We start from the raw sequence: 19574 nt of genomic DNA on the forward strand, positions 1-19574 counted from the left end.
GAGTTGGGTTAAAACCCGCTGTTTAACAGAGCAGAAGAAGAAGACTTAGCTGAGTTGCAGCACTGAGCTCCGTTCTGTTTTAGCAAATAAAAGTTTGTGTTCCACAAGTTAATTTGCCTGCCTCCATCGCGTTGAGTCAGCTGGCTGTTGTGTAACCTTCAGTTGGATTCCTGGGCACTCTGGCATTTTAGGTAATGAGATCGCAGATTCATTGGCCAAAGAGTCCCTTCTGAAAATTTAGTTGATGCTAATATCCCTTTGGGAAAGGTTGATTGTTATAGTATTTTTAAAGAGTTGAGTGATCAGAAGTGGCAAAAGCAGTGGGAGAGTGAGTCGGTAGGGCGGCACTATTTTATGTGTCAGCCTTCGATTAAAAATAAGAGACTCCTCTCCTCATCCTGTCGTAAGGATCAAGTCAAATTGATTAGATTGAGACTGGGCATTGTGGGTTGGCAGCATCTTTAAAAGTGATTGGAAAACATCCAGATGGGTTGTGTCAGTGTGGTCAGTTGGAAAGTGTTCATCATGTTTTAATGTGCTGTCCTATGTATTCTAATGATAGGCGGAAATTGTTTAAAGATTTGTCAGACTGTGGATTGACTGAGTTTTCTTTTAGGTCAATTTTTTCTGAGGGCAGTTACTCGCATTTAGTGGACAAAGCTGTGATTAAGTTCCTCCATTCCACCAACCTCTATTTGAGAGTCTAACATGAGATAAAGTATTTACCTATTACCTGTGGGGGGTAGCATTATGCTACACCAGCGTATAGCCTGCCAGAATTTATTAGAAGAAGAAGAAGTTAATTTGCCTGTTCAGTCTCTATACTATGATTAAGAGACCACTGAGAGCAGAAGAGGAGACTAACGCTGGACACTCGTCGACTGGGATTCCTCACAAAGAACCACCACATAGCTATCATCAGGTAGCAGTTAGCTTCAAATGGCTGGGCCTTTGTGCCATGATATCGACGCTGTGACTATCAAAAGAAGGTAACGGAACCTGATGTGAGCACAAATTCGTTTTAGCCAGAAATAACAAAACTTGCTTGAAGCTTGATTATGCCAGCCATAGATTAATGGGAACCAAACCAACACATTTTTTGACTAGCATGGAGCTAATGTTAGCCACAGAGAGGCACAGGCCTAATTAATATTTTGACTAAAACATGACTAAAATATATACTCTTTTATTAGGTGTTGACGCAATTGAAGTTTAAGTAATGTCAGTGACCAGAAAGACTTTATGAAGATAAGCTTGTGATATTTTTGGATTATTGCTTGTTTCCCCCCCAAAAGCAACCATGCCGGCTGCCATAAGAGTTGAATCAGTGAATCCTCCATCTGATCAGTGGGTTGAGTCTGTGCCTGCAGTTGATTCACATCAGCCCGATTATGCAGAGGTTTGTACTATAATGGTTAAATAAAATTGTATAGTGTCTTGTGCCAGTAGATTCTAAAATTCATGTTCAGCAAGCAAAATATTCAAACATTTCTGGCAAGAAATACTCTGTTCTATTTGGGATATAATTTGAAAATAGAGTAAAATCTGTCAGTAATGAAGATGTATATGCTAACTTTCCTTCCTTAAAGAAATAATTTACAGGCCCTCTTACTCAATAAACATATTTATTTATTGCTGATATAAAGTTTCAGAATTTCTTTTATAAAAAATTCTGTGTCCCTTGCATAATGTTTCATTTGCATAGTGTGTGCATACTGTCTATGGTACCATACACTTGAAACATAAGGACTTCTATGCTGTACTACTGAGGTTTACCATCTTATCTGGGGTGGAAAAACTGACCCGTGCCAACAAAAAAATAATAATTTTTGGAGATTCTTTTGGAATAGACCTGAGTAAGCACCAGAATGCATTTGAGATTTCACATTTTTCTGGGGGACAACCACCAGACCCTGCCAGGGCCTTGTCAAGATCTTTCAAGTTTTTTTTTGTTTTGTTTTTTTTTTTTTTCCCCCGTAGCTCACTTTCATCACTCAGTTCATTCACAGATTTGTCCGTGCTCATGATGAAAGGTCAACAGCATTGGCTTAATCATTTGTGAAGCATAGGATTTAATAAAAAAGTGGGAACTTCTGTATTAAGGTTGTAACATGTGGATCTATATACATTTTGTGTTCCAGGAGAAGCAGAATGACATCATTCACAGTATCGAACAGCTGAATGACAAAGTTGATGCACTACATCCTTGGACCATCCCTGAAAGTGTCGGTTCCAAGACATACCAGAACAATGTGGATGCTGCTGACACGATTATCCGAAGGTTGGCTCGCTAAACCAGAAGTGTGTGCTTGAACCAATTACAAGCAGTGCCTGGAAGTAATGGGGCTTCCAGTAAAGTCACTCAAAGAAGTGTTAATGTGTTTTCTGTTTGTTAGATCCTTTTCACTTCAATAAAGTTTTGCCTTTTTTTTTTTTTTTTTTTTTTTTTTTTACACAGTGTATTATAAACATGCTGTATTTATGGAAACTAGTAACTAAAGGGCCTTTCACATTGCATGCTTTATACGCATCAGGCAACAACTCCCAATGTGTTGTCACGTTGTGTCAATGCCTCCCTACACCCTGACGCGACGCATGCAGCAGGGGGGTAGAGATTTTCACTCTGATTTTTTTTTTTTTTGCAGAGGAAAGCTGAATGATCGCCATGTTGTATATGTGTCGATGAACGAAGAAAAAGCTTTAATATAGCAATTTGATTTCACAATCAAATTAATTTTTATGTTAAACATTTGCAAGGATTTTTCTTCAGAAAACTGCTCTGTATAAATGAGCAGTCCTGTGACATGTTTCTGTTTTGTAGAGATCAGTGGTTTCTTCCACGAGTCTTCCATGTTTGGACCCAACACGTTTCTATTGGACAGTGCGAAGCTTTGTCACAGTTCAGAGCGCCAAAAGTTGGATTGGGTTGAACTTTGAACGTCATTCTGTTGACAAGCAGGAATGCGCACACTCCTGGTAGAAGCATCTGTTTAGCTCAGCTTTTGACTCAACACTTCTAAAGCCTGTAAAAAGCTATGTGTTTCATTGAAAATAATGCTTTTTAGACCGATTTGTGATGCCTCTGACACTTCCAAGCATGCTGTGTGAAAGGCCCTTAAATAGCGGTGGGTACAGAGGATTAATCATTTTTGTCTGATCTGCTTTCACCTGTGTGGTATACCTCGCTGATAACTAACCTGAGAAAAATTCTGCAAGCAAATAAACAGCTTGTTAAAAATATAGGGCCTGTCCAATAAGAAGTTGAGTTGAATACCAGTTATGACCATGCCGCTCAGATTATACAGTATCTGAACAGGAAAGTATATATAATTGCTTATGACTAACAATGGAAATGTTCAACTTGCAGCTCAAGAGTGCTAATGACAGACTTGATGGCGAGGACAAGTGAACCAGGCACCAGAGGAATGCCCTAATCAATACCTTGACTGCATACACCCCTGGAATGGAACAAGGGAAGAATACAATAACGAGCATTGTCAGGGGCTGCTTGTACGCTATGGCTCCCGTTTATCTTTGGCAGTGCTTCAGCAGTCAGGGCAAGTCAGGAACCGTCAAAGGCAGCCTTGCCAGGGACGTGCCACAAATTTAGTTGTTATGGAGGCTGCAATAAATATCACCATCATTTCTACAATTGTGCCATAATCTGAAGATGTCCTATCCAAGCAGAAGAAATATAGATGGGACCATCCTGAGCTTCTTCCTGACCCAGATTACAGGTTTGAGAAACTAACGATCTTGCAAATCTGTCTTTTTTTGGGGGGGGTGACACAACTCCCAGTCACAGTAGAGAGGCACCGTGACGTCTGGTCTCTCTGGCTGCTAATGCAACATGGCAGAATCCGCTACAAAACATTAATTTCCTTGTAAATCTAACATGTCCATCGTATATTATGTAAAAGCTACTGAAAAACACTTCGAAAACGGAAAACGCTGTTTTCACAACCTGATAACACAAGACATCTCGCAGACATCAGTGTGCACACATCCTGCAGTTGATGGTAACTTCCACATTTTTCAGAAGCTCATGCATGTGCACACGCATGATCTCCTTTGGATGCCATTAAAATGTCATTGAGTTTATCCTACAACACCAATATAAACATACAGAGGCGAATATATTAGTGATACACAGATAACAATAAAGGGTGCATATATATATATACACTCAACAAAAATATAAACGCAACACTTGTTTTGCTCCCATTTTGTATGAGATGAACTCACAGATCTAAAACTTTTTCCACATACACAATATCACCATTTCCCTCAAATATTGTTCACAAACCAGTCTAAATCTGTGATAGCACTTCTCCTTTGCTGAGATAATCCACCCCACCTCACAGGTGTGCCATACCAAGATGCTGATTAGACACCATGATTAGTGCACAGGTGTGCCTTAGACTGCCCACAATAAAAGGCCACTCTGAAAGGTGCAGTTTTATCACACAGCACAATGCCACAGATGTCGCAAGATTTGAGGGAGCGTGCAGTTGGCATGCTGACAGCAGGAATGTCAACCAGAGCTGTTGCTCGTGTATTGAATGTTCATTTCTCTACCATAAGCCGTCTCCAAAGGCGTTTCAGAGAATTTGGCAGTACATCCAACCAGCCTCACAACCGCAGACCACATGTAACCACACCAGCCCAGGACCTCCACATCCAGCATGTTCACCTCCAAGATCGTCTAAGACCAGCCACTCGGACAGCTGCTGAAACAATCGGTTTGCATAACCAAAGAATTTCTGCACAAACTGTCAGAAACCGTCTCAGGGAAGCTCATCTGCATGTTCGTCGTCCTCATCGGGGTCTCGACCTGACTCCAGTTGGTCGTCGTAACCGACTTGAGTGGGCAAATGCTCACATTTGCTGGCGTTTGGCACGTTGGAGAGGTGTTCTCTTCACGGATGATGCGAAGGAGATGTGTTGCACTGCATGAGGCAAATGGTGGTCACACCAGATACTGACTGGTATCCCCCCCCCCCCCCAATAAAACAAAACTGCACCTTTCAGAGTGGCCTTTTATTGTGGACAGTCTAAGGCACACCTGTGCACTAATCGTGTCTAATCAGCATCTTGATATGGCACACCTGTGAGGTGGGATGGATTATCTCAGCAAAGGAGAAGTGCTCACTATCACAGATTTAGACTGGTTTGTGAACAATATTTGAGGGAAATGGTGATATTGTGTATGTGGAAAAAGTTTTAGATCTTTGAGTTCATCTCATACAAAATGGGAGCAAAACCAAAAGTGTTGCATTTATATTTTTGTTGAGTATATATATATATATATATATATATATATATACTGGGATACCAATTAAGTAATTATTAAGAAGACAATCCTCATACAGCTGAGGGTATTTTAGCATTGTGTTTATATTTCATAATGTCAAAGCTTATGAGCAGATTAGCAGCAGCATTTAATTTGCCTTGTACATGGAATATTTTTGATTAAAATGTTATTTTACTTCCGGAGAAACTTTTTCTCTGGTGATCAAACATTAAATTAATAATTTTTTATTATTTTTGTTTTTTTTTATCATGAATTTCCTCAGGAAATTTTATTGTAATGTGTGTTAAAACTGTTCAATTTTGCTTTAAAAATTGTGTTCAGTTATATTGTCGTATCTGACTGTCATACTTCTATGTGATAATGTGTTTGTGTTAAACTGTTCAGTTTCGCTCTTAAAAATGTGTGTTCAGCAAGTTGCATTGTAGTATCTGACTAATGTCATACTGAGTCTTCAAATCTGTGATTAAAAACTTTATATTAATATTTTTTCATAGGAATTTTCTCAGGGAATTTGAGTGTTTGTTTTAAAACTGTCCACAGTTTTGCTCTTAAATATAAAGTATTATTAACTGTATGTAGATGTAAGCTGAATTTATTTTTGCTCCTAAAATGTGTAGTTGGTTGTAGATCAATAGATGAATGTTTTTTAGGTTTCATTATCGTTTTCCGTCAGGTTTTAGAATTCATCATAGTACAGAAACAGCATTAGTGAAGGTTACAAATGATCTTCTTATGGCTTCGGACAGTGGACTTATCTCTGCGCTTGTTCTGTTGGACCTCAGTGCTGCTTTTGATACTGTTGACCATAAAATTTTATTACAGAGATTAGAGCATGTCATAGGTATTAAAGGCACTGCGCTGCGGTGGTTTGAATCATATTTATCTAATAGATTACAGTTTGTTCATGTAAATGGGGAATCTTCTTCACAGACTAAAGTTAATTATGGAGTTCCACAAGGTTCTGTGCTAGGACCAATTTTATTCACTTTATACATGCTTCCCTTAGGCAGTATTATTAGACGGTATTGCTTAAATTTTCATTGTTACGCAGATGATACCCAGCTTTATCTATCCATGAAGCCAGAGGATACACACCAATTAGCTAAACTGCAGGATTGTCTTACAGACATAAAGACATGGATGACCTCTAATTTCCTGCTTTTAAACTCAGATAAAACTGAAGTTATTGTACTTGGCCCCACAAATCTTAGAAGCATGGTGTCTAACCAGATCGTTACTCTGGATGGCATTTCCCTGATCTCTAGTAATACTGTGAGAAATCTTGGAGTCATTTTTGATCAGGATATGTCATTCAAAGCGCATATTAAACAAATATGTAGGACTGCCTTTTTGCATTTACGCAATATTTCTAAAATCAGAAAGGTCTTGTCTCAGAGTGATGCTGAAAAACTAATTCATGCATTTATTTCCTCTAGGCTGGACTATTGTAATTCATTATTATCAGGTTGTCCTAAAAGTTCCCTAAAAAGCCTTCAGTTGGTTCAGAATGCTGCAGCTAGAGTACTGACGGGGACTAGAAGGAGAGAGCATATCTCACCCGTGTTGGCCTCTCTTCATTGGCTTCCTGTTAATTCTAGAATAGAATTTAAAATTCTTCTTCTTACTTATAAGGTTTTGAATAATCAGGTCCCATCTTATCTTAGGGACCTCGTAGTACCATATTACCCCATTAGAGCACTTCGCTCTCAGATTGCGGGCTTACTTGTAGTTTCTAGGGTTTGTAAGAGTAGAATGGGAGGCAGAGCCTTCAGCTTTCAGGCTCCTCTCCTGTGGAACCAGCTCCCAATTTAGATCAGGGAGACAGATACCCTCTCTACTTTTAAGATTAGGCTTAAAACTTTCCTTTTCGCTAAGGCTTATAGTTAGGTCTGGATCGGGTGACCCTGGACCATCCCTTGGTTATGCTGCTTTAGACGTAGACTGTGGGGGGGTTCCCATGATGCACTGTTTCTTTCTCTTTTTGCTCCGTATGCATCACTCTGCATTTAATCATTAGTGATCGATCTCTGCCCCCCTTCACGGCATGTCTTTTTCCTGGTTCTTTCCCTCAGCCCCAACCAGTCTCAGCAGAAGACTGCCCCTCCCTGAGCCTGGTTCTGCTGGAGGTTTCTTCCTGTTAAAAGGGAGTTTTTCCTTCCCACTGTAGCCAATAGGGGTTGCTCATAGGGGGTCGTTTTGACCGTTGGGGTTTTTCATAATTATTGTATGGCCTTGCCTTACAATATGGAGCGCCTTGGGGCAACTGTTTGTTGTGATTTGGCGCTATATAAGAAAAAAGTTGATTGATTGATTATTATTTCCCGAAGATTTATTCTTTTGTCTGAACATCTTTTGGAGTAGTGTCGGTGGTATCCCATGTAAGAAATCTTTTGTAAAGTTGAAAATTTTTCATTTTATGTGCTTTTTTATTTTTGAGCATGATGTTTAATTCTGTAAAGATGAATTCCATCATTAAATCTGTAAGTGATTTCAAAAGTTTCTGCATTATTGATTTTATATGTGAATTCCATCAATACATTGCAAGTTACTATTTCAATAGAACCTGTTGAATTTTAAAATATTTATAAAGTTTGTTTTACGTAATTTTTAGTTCTCAATAGGAAAAATCACAAAACAATTGTAGATATATTGAGCAGGAACATTGCACGAACATCATATGAACAAAGAAAGAGGACAGGTAATGTTAGCATTCGAACATTCTACAAATGTTCATTTAATGTTCTGGTTCAACTGTTCACATGATGTTTGTGAACATTTGTGAATGTCTGTATAATGTTCATTGAATGTTTGCATGCAAACATTACCTGTCCTCATTCTTTGTTCATATGATGTTCATCCAATGTTCATGCCATGTTTGCAAACGTTCAATGAACATTCAAAGAATGTTCAGTTTCCAGGTGGGTAGAAAACATGCAGGGCAGGTGCTCTCCAGGAACAGGGTTGGTGAACTCTGATATAAAGGCGAGGTTGTAAATTTCAAGAGTTCTTTAAGACACCGGTGTGTCAGCACTTAGCACATTGTTACTCAGAGAGCAAACACAGAGGTGAGAGGTTTTCTGGTGAGAAAACAAACTAGCATGCACAATGCGTGATCCACACACAGACGTTGCATCAGAATTTTGGCTCTCTGTTGAAACTGTTTACACAGAGACTGCTACCTGCTGCTTTGGACTTTGAACTAAGTCTTTTTCAAGACTTTTTTTTTACTTTTTCACCGTGCTCCAACGCCTAAAGAAGACCTCTAACGGTCGAAACGTCGCGACGGAGCACTTTCATCAGCTAACTTTCACCAGCGTGTCTGGTGGATTTTATTTTTTTTTTCTTTAGCACCGTTGTCGTGCGTTACCTGTGCTGTTCCATGGCCTGTCTGGTGGATTTTTATTTTATTTTTTAGCACTGTTGCCGTGTGTTACCTGTGCTGTTCCATGGCCTGTCTGGTGGATTTTTATTTTATTTTTTAGCACTGTTGCCGTGTGTTACCTGTGCTGTTCCATGGTCTGTCTGGTGGGTTTTATTTTGTTTTTTAGCACTGTTGCCGTGCGTCACCTGTGCTGCTCCACAGCCTGTCTGGTGGATTTTTATTTTATTTTATTTTTTAGTACTCTTGCCCTGCGTTACCTGTGTTGCTTCATGGCCTGTCTGGTGGATTTTTATTTTATTTTCTAGCACTGCTGCCGTGCGTTGCCTGTGCTGCTCCACAGCCTGTCTGGTGGATTTTTATTTTATTTTGTTTTTTGGCGCTGTTGCCGTGCGTTATCTGTGCTGCTTCATCGTCTGTCTGGTGCCTTGACTGAAGCGCTCCTTCTGCTGAATCACCTCTAAATTATTTACACATTATTCACTTTGCGTGTTTTTAGGAATCCGCTAGCTTAGCGTAGCTACTAGATCTTAGCCGATTTAGCATGGCGGCTTCTCCTGTCTCTCCCGTACTTTTCTGCTCTGGGTGTGAAATGTTTAGTTATTCCTCGGCCTCCTTTAGCAGTAACGGTACTTGTAATAAGTGTAGCTTATTCGTAGCTTTGGAGGCCAGGCTGGGCGAATTGGAGACTCGGCTCCGCACCGTGGAAAATTCTACAATTAGCCAGGCCCCTGTAGTCGGTGCGGACCACGGTTGCTTAGCCGCCGTTAGTTCCCCCCTGGCAGATCCAGAGCAGCCGGGAAAGCAGGCTGACTGGGTGACTGTGAGGAGGAAGCGTAGCCCTAAACAGAAGCCCCGTGTACACCGTCAACCCGTTCACATCTCTAACCGTTTTTCCCCACTCGACGATACACTCGCCGAGGATCAAACTCTGGTTATTGCCGACTCTGTTTTGAGAAATGTGAAGTTAGCGACACCAGCAACCATTGTCAATTGTCTTCCGGGGGCCAGAGCAGGCGACATTGAAGGAAATTTGAAATTGCTGGCTAAGGCTAAGCGTAAATTTGGTAAGATTGTAATTCACATCGGCAGTAATGACACTCGGTTACGCCAATCGGAGGTCACTAAAATTAACATTAAATCGGTGTGTAACTTTGCAAAAACAATGTCGGACTCTGTTGTTTTCTCTGGGCCCCTCCCCAATCGGACCGGGAGTGACATGTTTAGCCGCATGTTCTCCTTGAATTGCTGGCTGTCTGAGTGGTGTCCAAAAAATGAGGTGGGCTTCATAGATAATTGGCAAAGCTTCTGGGGAAAACCTGGTCTTGTTAGGAGAGACGGCATCCATCCCACTTTGGATGGAGCAGCTCTCATTTCTAGAAATCTGGCCAATTTTCTTGGATCCTCCAAACTGTGACTGTCCAGCATTGGGACCAGGAGGCAGAGCTGTGGTCTTATACACCTCTCTGCAGCTTTTCTCCCCCTGCCATCCCCTCATTACCCCATCCCTGTAGGGACGGTGCCTGCTCCCAGACCACCAATAACCAGCAAAAATCTATTTAAGCATAAAAATTCAAAAAGAAAAAATAATATAGCACCTTCAACTGTACCACAGACTAAAACAGTTAAATGTGGTCTATTAAACATTAGGTCTCTTTCTTCTAAGTCCCTGTTGGTAAATGATATAATAATTGATCAACGTATTGATTTATTCTGCCTAACAGAAACCTGGTTACAGCAGGATGAATATGTTAGTTTAAATGAGTCAACACCCCCGAGTCACACTAACTGTCAGAATGCTCGTAGCACGGGCCGAGGCGGAGGATTAGCAGCAATCTTCCATTCCAGCTTATTAATTAATCAAAAACCTAGACAGAGCTTTAATTCATTTGAAGGCTTGTCTCTTAGTCTTGTCCATCCAAATTGGAAGTCCCAAAAACCAGTTTTATTTATTATTATCTATCGTCCACCTGGTCGTTACTGTGAGTTTCTCTGTGAATTTTCAGACCTTTTGTCTGACTTAGTGCTTAGCTCAGATAAGATAATTATAGTGGGCGATTTTAACATCCACGCAGATGCTGAGAATGACAGCCTCAACACTGCATTTAATCTATTATTAGACTCTATTGGCTTTGCTCAAAAAGTAAATGAGTCCACCCACCACTTTAATCATATCTTAGATCTTGTTCTGATTTATGGTATGGAAATAGAAGACTTAACAGTATTCCCTGAGAACTCCCTTCTGTCTGATCACTTCTTAATAACATTTACATTTACCCTGATGGACTACCCTGCAGTGGGGAATAAGTTTCATTACACTAGAAGTCTCTCAGAAAGCGCTGTAACTAGGTTTAAGGATATGATTCCTTCTTTATGTTCTCTAATGTCATATACCAACACAGAGCAGAGTAGCTACCTAAACTCTGTAAGGGAGATAGAGTATCTCGTCAATAGTTTTACATCCTCATTGAAGACAACTTTGGATGCTGTAGCTCCTCTGAAAAAGAGAGCTTTAAATCAGAAGTGTCTGACTCCGTGGTATAACTCACAAACTCGTAGCTTAAAGCAGATAACCCGTAAGTTGGAGAGGAAATGGCGTCTCACTAATTTAGAAGATCTTCACTTAGCCTGGAAAAAGAGTTTGTTGCTCTATAAAAAAGCCCTCCGTAAAACTAGGACATCTTTTTACTCATCACTAATTGAAGAAAATAAGAACAACCCCAGGTTTCTTTTCAGCACTGTAGCCAGGCTGACAAAGAGTCAGAGCTCTATTGAGCTGAGTATTCCATTATCTTTAACTAGTAATGACTTCATGACTTTCTTTGCTAACAAAATTTTGACTATTAGAGAAAAAATTACTCATAACCATCCCAAAGATGTATCGTTATCTTTGGCTGCTTCAGTGATGCCGGTATTTGGTTAGACTCTTTCTCTCCGATTGTTCTGTCTGAGTTATTTTCATTAGTTACTTCATCCAAACCATCAACATGTTTATTAGACCCCATTCCTGCCAGGCTGCTCAAGGAAGCCCTACCATTATTTAATGCTTCAATCTTAAATATGATCAATCTATCTTTGTTAGTTGGCTATGTACCACAGGCTTTTAAGGTGGCAGTAATTAAACCATTACTTAAAAAGCCATCACTTGACCCAGCTATCTTAGCTAATTATAGGCCAATCTCCAACCTTCCGTTTCTCTCAAAGATTCTTGAGAGGGTAGTTGTAAAACAGCTAACTGATCATCTGCAGAGGAATGGTCTATTTGAAGAGTTTCAGTCAGGTTTTAGAATTCATCATAGTACAGAAACAGCATTAGTGAAGGTTACAAATGATCTTCTTATGGCTTCGGACAGTGGACTCATCTCTGTGCTTGTTCTGTTGGACCTCAGTGCTGCTTTTGATACTGTTGACCATAAAATTTTATTACAGAGATTAGAGCATGTCATAGGTATTAAAGGCACTGCGCTGCGGTGGTTTGAATCATGTTTGTCTAATAGATTACAGTTTGTTCATGTAAATGGGGAATCTTCTTCACAGACTAAAGTTAATTATGGAGTTCCACAAGGTTCTGTGCTAGGACCAATTTTATTCACTTTATACATGCTTCCCTTAGGCAGTATTATTAGACGGTATTGCTTAAGTTTTCATTGTTACGCAGATGATACCCAGCTTTATCTATCCATGAAGCCAGAGGACACACACCAATTAGCTAAACTGCAGGATTGTCTTACAGACATAAAGACATGGATGACCTCTAATTTCCTGCTTTTAAACTCAGATAAAACTGAAGTTATTGTACTTGGCCCCACAAATCTTAGAAACATGGTGTCTAACCAGATCCTTACTCTGGATGGCATTACCCTGACCTCTAGTAATACTGTGAGAAATCTTGGAGTCATTTTTGATCAGGATATGTCATTCAAAGCGCATATTAAACAAATATGTAGGACTGCTTTTTTGCATTTACGCAATATCTCTAAAATTAGAAAGGTCTTGTCTCAGAGTGATGCTGAAAAACTAATTCATGCATTTATTTCCTCTAGGCTGGACTTGTTGGGAAAGTGTCAGTACACGGACCCACAACAGGGGGCGCAAATGAACGGACAATGGAGAAAGTCAAATAACAAGGCTTTACTGTTGTGAACGTGCACAACGAATACAACCAATCACGAAATGGACAACAGTCAATTCACAAAAGTGTCGTGTGGGCAGGCTCGAAGATAGGAGACGCCTCTCCAAGGTAAGACCCGAACCACACGGCTTCCTCCGCCACAGGACCCCGGAAATACTGGAGCCGCCAAGTCCCGAACTCCCAGGTGGCCACTGCCTCCGCGTGTCGGACCTGGTACTGCTGGCGAGGAACAAAGAACAGTTAGATGGGGGCGCGTTTGCACCCAAGACTCCGAACAGCAGGGAAGTTACCTCCACCTCTCGTTGGAACAGTAATCCACAAGCTATACACTAATCCAAAAGGATACAGTCCATCAGCTTTGATACGTTACCTCGTAGGTAGAAACGATATCTCGGCAATGAGGTGGAGGTGCCGTCCTGCTGATATACCCCACAGATGATTGCCGTCAGCTGTCTCAGGTGATGGGTGACAGCTGTCACCGTAGCTGCTCACGTGAGGCGGCGGCGCCCTCTGGTGCCTGGAGCCCGCACTCCAGGCAGGGCGCCCTCTGGTGGTGGTGGGCCAGCAGTACCTCCTCTTCAGCGGCCCACACAACAGGACTATTGTAATTCATTATTATCAGGTTGTCCTAAAAGTTCCCTAAAAAGCCTTCAGTTAATTCAAAATGCTGAAGCTAGAGTACTGACGGGGACTAGCAGGAGAGAGCATATCTCACCCGTGTTGGCCTCTCTTCATTGGCTTCCTGTTAATTCTAGAATAGAATTTAAAATTCTTCTTCTTACTTATAAGGTTTTGAATAATCAGGTCCCATCTTATCTTAGGGACCTCGTAGTACCATATTACCCCATTAGAGCGCTTCGCTCTCAGACTGCAGGCTTACTCGTAGTTCCTAGGGTTTGCAAGAGTAGAATGGGAGGCAGAGCCTTCAGCTTTCAGGCTCCTCTCCTGTGGAACCAGCTCCCAATTCAGATCAGGGAGACAGATACCCTCTCTACTTTTAAGATTAGGCTTAAAACTTTCCTTTTTGCTAAGGCTTATAGTTGGGGCTGGATCAGGTGACCCTGGACCATCCCTTGGTTATGCTGCTTTAGACGTAGACTGTGGGGGGGTTCCCATGATGCACTGTTTCTTTCTCTTTTTGCTTTGTATGCATCACTCTGCATTTAATCATTAGTGATCGATCTCTGCCCCCCTCCACAGCATGTCTTTTTCCTGGTTCTCTCCCTCAGCCCCAACCAGTCTCAGCAGAAGACTGCCCCTCCCTGAGCCTGGTTCTGCTGGAGGTTTCTTCCTGTTAAAGGGGAGTTTTTCCTTCCCACTGTAGCCAAGTGCTTGCTCACAGGGGGTCGTTTTGACCGTTGGGGTTTTTCAAAATTATTGTATGGCCTTGCCTTACAATATAGAGCGCCTTGGGGCAACTGTCTGTTGTGATCTGGCGCTATATAAAAAAAAAAGTTGAAGTTGAAGTTGAAGTAGAAGCAGAAGGCTAAACAGATATGGATAACACAGAAAGTACCACAAAATACTAGAAGCCATACCAAGTGTAGTGACTGCTTCTTTGCTTTGAGATGAAGGCTTGGTGCATCTATTGCCATGAGTCAAAATTCCTTCTTAGTATTGCGGAATGTTTTCACTGACCACCAGCAGCACATGCACCATGCACAGACCTCACACAGATACCTGAATGAATGGAAGGATAAGCTCCTCAGGAGATTCCACACCAAGATGGCTGCAGTGCCTTTAATAGTAAGATAAAAACTGTTCCCTGTGACTGTGAATGCTGTGTACTCTGACACAAACATGGAATGAGTGAGTTGTTTTTTCTGTTAAGGTTGGAGTGTGTGATTACTGTTTGCAGAGTGTTATTGTTTTAAACCACAGGTTGTTTCACATCTGTTATCAGCCATATATGTTTTAGTTTCAAATCGTGTTTAAGGTCAGGGCTCCCTGTGAAGAACTTTGTTCTGGAGCAACGGAGCGTGTGTGTGTGTGAGGCCGACACACTGTGAGCTCAGAAGAGTGCACACACACTGAAGTTAAAGTGAGGCACCCCTCAGCTGACAGTGTGACATTCACAACTTTACATACACACTTACTGACAAATACTGAACACAGGTAGCCAATTGGGGGCCTGTTAAGAATCTCTGCAGCTCTCTCCATCAAACAAAAATAAAAAAGACATTAATAACAACAAAAAAATATTTGAATGCACACATGTCCAAATGTGGCCGCACTGGTTTACGTTCAGATCAATTACATGAATAAACTATTTACACAGCACGTAGCCAGCCTTGTGCACCATGCCAGCCTCTAGTTTGATCCTCATTTGCGCATCACATGTGCACATGTACAGTAGTGTTCAGAATAATAGTAGTGCTATGTGACTAAAAAGATTAATCCAGGTTTTGAGTATATTTCTTGTTGTTACATGGGAAACAAGGTGCCAGTAGATTCAGTAGATTCTCACAAATCCAACAAGACCAAGCATTCATGATATGTACACTCTTAAGGCTATGAAATTGGGCTATTAGTAAAAAAAAAGTAGAAAAGGGGGTGTTCACAATAAGAGTAGTGTGGCATTCAGTCAGTGAGTTCATCAATTTTGTAGAACAAACAGGTGTGAATCAGGTGTCCCCTATTTAAGGATGAAGCCAGTACCTGTTGAACATGCTTTTCTCTTTGAAAGCCTGAGGAAAATGGGACGTTCAAGACATTGTTCAGAAGAACAGTGTAGTTTGATTAAAAAGTTGATTGGAGAGGGGAAAACTTATAGGTACGCAGGTGCAAAAAATTATAGGCTGTTCATCTACAGTGATCTCCAATGCTTTAAAATGGACAAAAAAACCAGAGACGCGTGGAAGAAAATGGAAAACAACCATCAAAATGGGTAGAAGAATAACCAGAATGGCAAAGGCTCACCCATTGATCAGCTCCAGGATGATCAAAGACAGTCTGGAGTTACCTGTAAGTGCCATGACAGTAAGAAGACGCCTGTGTGAAGCTAATTTATTTGCAAGTATCCCCCGCAAAGTCCTTCTGTTAAATAAAAGACGTGCAGAAGAGGTTACAATTTGCTAAAGAACACATCAACTGGCCTAAAGAGAAATGGAGGAATATTTTGTGGACTGATGAGAGTAAAATTGTTCTTTTTAGGTCCAATGGCCGCAGACAGTTTGTGAGACGACCCCCAAACTCTGAATTCAAGCCACAGTTCACAGTGAAGACAGTGAAGCATGGTGGTGCAAGCATCATGATATGGGCATGTTTCTCCTACTATGGTGTTGGGCCTATATATCGCATACCAGGTATCATGGATCAGTTTGGATATGTCAAAATACTTGAAGAGGACATGCCCTTGAAATGGGTGTTTTAACAAGACAATGACCCCAAGCACACTAGGAAACAAGCAAAATCTTGGTTCCAAACCAACTAAATTAATGCCTGGCAGATGTGAAGAAATCATGAAAAACTGTGGTTATACAACTAAATACTAGTTTAGTGATTCACAGGATTGCTAAAAAAACAGTTTGAACATAATAGTTTTGAGTTTGTAGTGTCAACAGCAGATGCTACTATTATTGTGAACACCCCCTTTTCTACTTTTTTTTTTACTAATAGCCCAATTTCATAGCCTTAAGAGTGTGCATATCATGAATGCTTGGTCTTGTTGGATTTGTGAGAATCTACTGAATCTACTGGTACCTTGTTTCCCATGTAACAATAAGAAATATACTCAAAACTTGGATTAATCTCTTTAGTCACATAGCACTACTATTATTCTGAACACTACTGCATGTTGTCACTCCAACTAGAGCGGCACGCTGAGCAGGGTGGATACTGGCCTCTCTCTCCTAGCCTGTGATTACATTTGGGAAACCGGCTCTTGCTGCAAATTGCACTGTAATTTTGAAATGTGATGTACCTGGATAACGTCCGCATGATTGCATTCCACACAGCTGACATGGCTGGGCTCAAGGTTGACTGGCACACTCCGATTTCCGATTGGAAAGCTCACGCTGGAATGCTCCTGTTGCCAGTAAGTGCAGCGTGGTCAGCACCTGTGTGGGCACCGACAACCGCCTGGCTCCTCGCCATATTGCGTTCTGACCTGGCCGCAGTTCTGTGCACAACTCTAGTAACAGTGGCTTTGGTAATCAAAGTCAGCTTGTGAGCCAATATTATCATTTGCAAGAAAATCCTCACGTTCACAACGCAGTCATTGTTAGTGCCATTTCAGGCATGTGCATGCTTTTATATCCATCATATTATTGAAAACATGTGCACATCACTCTGATGACTTCTTGTTTTCAGACTATTAACGGTTCCCAGCATCACCTCTACGTGTTGGCAGTGAAACTGCCAGTGGAACTATTGGTAGACTCTACATATATGCATTTAATTATTTTAATGTTTGCATATGTCCACTTCATGACGTCATTTCATGCCCAGTTTGAAATGAAGTTTTCTTACTGGGAAAATAGAAACTGGCGCCCCGTGATGAGTTGGGTATACAAATATGCAGATGCAAATTAAGGCCAAAGGGGGTCATCTGTAGTTTTCATTTCATATTAGATTTGAAATAAAAAAAAATCTGAATAAACAAGACATGTTTTTATGTAATGTTTCAGCTGTTTAATTCAACAAAGGCCCAACTCCATTGTCATTGAAGTGTCATTTGCCACCATATTTTGTGATTTATTGCCTCTAGTAGGGTACTAGAGGCATCAGAGGTATGATGCTAAGACACTGAGAAAAATAATAACAACCTTCTCCTGTAAAAAAAAGTTTCATGGATTTGGGCCCTCATTGAATTCACCAATTCAGTCGCTCTGTCAGAAACTGATTTACAGCTAGGTGTCTGAAGCATGCATTAGCTGAGTCTGAGTCTTATGAAGCATTGCTTCATATCACGTCACGCAGTGGAGTCAGAACTGTCTGTGACATTGTGTTACTATTGGTAAATAAAATTAAAACGCTAGCCAGAGACAAAACTCATTGCACTAGTAGGGTCCAACTCTTATGAGAGAGAGAAAACTGACCCACCTTTCGTCAAAAAAGTGACAGCTGCCAATCAAAATCGGCCACGTCACTAAGCCCCGCCCCCTCTATGACGTCATAGCCAATCAGAATCGATGACGTCACTATGTCCCGCCCCTAAGCCCCTCCCCTAGTCCCGCCTCCAAGCCCCGCCCCTTATGACGTCACAGCCAATCATACTCGATGACGTCATTATGCCCCGCCCCTAAGCCCCGCCCCTAGTCCCGCCTCCGAGCCCCCGCCCCTTATGACGTCACATCCAATCAGAGTCGATGACGTCAGTATGTCCCGCCCCTAAGCCCCCGCCCCCGGCTCCTCCCCTAGTTCCGCCCCTGGCTCCTCCCCTAGCCCCACCCCCAAGCTCCTCCCCTAACCCCGGCCAAGCACCGCCTCCAAGCCATACCTCCCCTCCCACCCAGGGTCTAATATTTTAATGTCATTTTATTTCATGAATTAAAGAATGATTAAAAATACCTAGATCTTTTTAATGTATTAAAGAATTAACTAATTCTGAAATAATTAAACATAAATCACTGTCTATTATTTAATGCCCCTTTAATATCTTTAATTCTTAAATTATTACGTTTCCTTTTCTGTTTTTTAATTCGTAAATTAAAGAAGGGGAACAAATACCCGTCTCTCTCGGCTGTAAGTCTTTGCAGCAAGACGGTCAAATACCCACGCATAGAGCCGCTCGCGGAAACATGACCCCACGGCTGTAAAACCTGTTGCAGACGCTGTGTCTGTGTGAGTGCGTGTGTGTGCGTGTGTGTGCGTGTGTGTGTGTGTGTGTGTGTGTGTGTGTGTGTGTGTGTGTGTGTGTGTGTGTGTGTGTGTGTGTGTGTGTGTGTGTGTGTGTGTGTGGCGGGACACCCGCTGAGCGGAGATGCTGCCCCGAGGTGATGAACCCGAAGAACAATAAACAATGCTCCTTATCACTCACGCCAGATGATGTTTTCTTTTAAGATATTAGCCGATCGATCATGGGGCGCGGGACACCCGCTGAGCGGAGATGCTGCCCCGAGCCCGAACAATAAACAATGCTCCTTATCACTTACGCCCCTGGGAACGAGTCAGCGAGCATTTCCACTACGACCGGTGAAGAGTGAAGATGCCTGGACCCCAGCTATGGGTATAAAATAGAATAAATTTGCGGAAAAAATCCTGGAAAACCATGTTGTTTAATTAAGTTTTCTTGTCTTCGAGCAGAGTGCGAAAACCGCATCAGCTTTCAGGGTAAGTGATTTAAGTAATCTGTTTTGATAGAAATGAGTGTTTTTAAATGATGCACGCCGTCTGAAACTGTCTTTTTTTTTTTTTTTTTTTTAGACAAAACCACGCAGACGGTCCAGAGCGCGTTCGGACCCGTCCTCGGTAATATATTTGAAATAGTACAGAATATCCGCTTGCGAGGGTGATGCTTTGTATTCATTTATTTATGTTAATTCTAGAAATCAAGTCAGAGCCCCCTGAAGAAGTTCGAAGGCTGGAAGCCCCGACTTCACCACGCAGATGTAAGTACAGCGATCGAGATTAAATCACGATTAAAACTCTGGAATAACCCGATTTTTTCTGTCACAGCCCATGGAGAAGCGGGTCAGCGGGAGAGACCCGTAAAACGATCCGCGGATGTACACGGTAAGGAGTCGGAGTTTATGTATTTATTTATTTTAAATATTTAATAACTAACGATTTTCTCTTTTTTCAGCACG

This window comes from Thalassophryne amazonica, chromosome 8 (genome assembly GCF_902500255.1).
Source record: "Thalassophryne amazonica chromosome 8, fThaAma1.1, whole genome shotgun sequence".
Lineage (NCBI taxonomy): Eukaryota > Metazoa > Chordata > Actinopteri > Batrachoidiformes > Batrachoididae > Thalassophryne > Thalassophryne amazonica.